We start from the raw sequence: 1,878 nt of genomic DNA, 5'->3' as shown, positions 1-1,878 counted from the left end.
CTTTTGACTCTAAGATAAAGTCCAGCTTTTAATCATGACACACAAGAGGCTCTCTGACCTGACCCAAGTCCCTCTCCAGACCTACCTCCTGCCTGGACGGCCTTCACTGTCAAGCTCTTCCCTTCTCATTTTTTGTGTGGCTGCACATGCTGTTCTGTCTGCTTACAACACCTCTTCCTCCTCGTTTTTTTACAAAATATTGGCAGTTGAGCAGTAAGGAGGAGAATGCCAACCTTCAAAATCCAGCAAAAACATCTTCTCCTCTGTGAAGCCTTCCAGATATCCCCGTACAGAGTCAACTGCTCCCAACTTGCTTGATTCTAAAACACACGGTTCTTAACTTTGATTGTAGCATGTGTGAAATTTCTCCGTAACTTCTCTCTTCATGGCTCTTGCTGTGCCATTAAACTGAACTCTTCAGGGTCAGGGTCATATTATTCACCTTGGTGAGAGGAGGCAGAACAGAGCGCAGCAAAGCTGTGGAGGCGGAATGTTGGGCTGAAATCCTGGCCATTCTGACAGAGCAAGACTGTCTCAAGAATAAATAAATAAATAAATAATAAATAAACAGTTTAAGAAATCAACCTAACAAAAATGTATAAAATCATTACACAGGTACAAAAAATATATATTAAACCTTTATGAAGGTTAAAATATTTTGCTCCATTTCATTTAAAAAAAAACACCTAAGACATTTCACAGTATAAATTATTTCCCAGTATAAATATTGTACACTATAATTTTGAGATGGAGTCTCACTCTGTTGCCAGGCTGGAATGCAGTGGTGCCATCTTGGCTCACTGCAACCCCCACGTCCCGGGTTCAAGCCATTCTCCTGCCTCGGCCTCCTGAGTAGCTGGGATTGCGGGCATCTGCCACCACGCCCAGCTGATTTTTTGTGTTTTCGGTAGCGATGGGGTTTTACCATGTTGGTCAGGCTGGTCTCAAACTCCTGACCTCAGGTGATTCACCTGCCTCAGCCTCCCAAAGTGCTGGGATTGCATGCGTGAGCCACCATGCCTGGCTATATTTTTCTTTCTGTCTGGCTTATTTCACTTAGCATAATATCCTTCATGTTGTTGTGAACGGCAAGATCTTGTGTTTTAATGCTGAGTAATATTTTAAAAAATTTTTGACACAGGATCTTGCTGTTGCCCAGGCTAGAGTGCAGTGGCGTGATCACAGCTCACTGCAGTCTCGACCTTCTGGGCCCCTTAGGGGTCCAGTATTGTAAGAGAGTACAAAAAAATTGTTTTACAATTTTGTTTAAAATTTTAAGTTGGGTGAAGTTTTCTAAGAGAATAGATTTTAGAAAATTATTTTCTGTAGTAATCATTTCAGCATGTTTACGTACATCAAAACATTGTGTGGTATACCTTAAATTTAAACAATAATAAAAGTTTTAAAAAATTGGAACAAATACTAGAAAAAAATGATAGTGATGCAAGACCATTAAAAAAAAAAGAAAGAAAGAAATCCTGGCCTTTCATGTTGGAAAGTTGCTTCAGTCCCCTCAGCTGTAAAATGAGGCTAAGTGTGCACGTCACAGGGGCCACTGAATGAAATGAAAGTGTGTGGCAGAATGTTGATGCTTCATGACTATTGACTTTTATTATTATTATTGTCTGATTCCCAGTACTTAGCACAGTGCCTTGTATACAGTAGGCATTAGTCAAGTCAAAAAGTCTTTAGACTTTTTGAATAAAATGGCAGGATCAGAATTTGAACTCAGGATTCTAAATCTACTTTTTTTTTTCTTTTTTTTCTTTTTTTTTACAACAGACACCTGGACTTATTTGAGGATGAAGGAAAGAGGAGGGTCAGGACTGAAAAACTACCTATGGGGTACAGTGCCTACCACATAGGTGACAAATAATC

Source organism: Cebus imitator, unplaced genomic scaffold, assembly GCF_001604975.1.
Source record: "Cebus imitator isolate Cc_AM_T3 unplaced genomic scaffold, Cebus_imitator-1.0 Scaffold33, whole genome shotgun sequence".
Lineage (NCBI taxonomy): Eukaryota > Metazoa > Chordata > Mammalia > Primates > Cebidae > Cebus > Cebus imitator.
Note: the sequence above shows the minus strand (reverse complement) of the source record.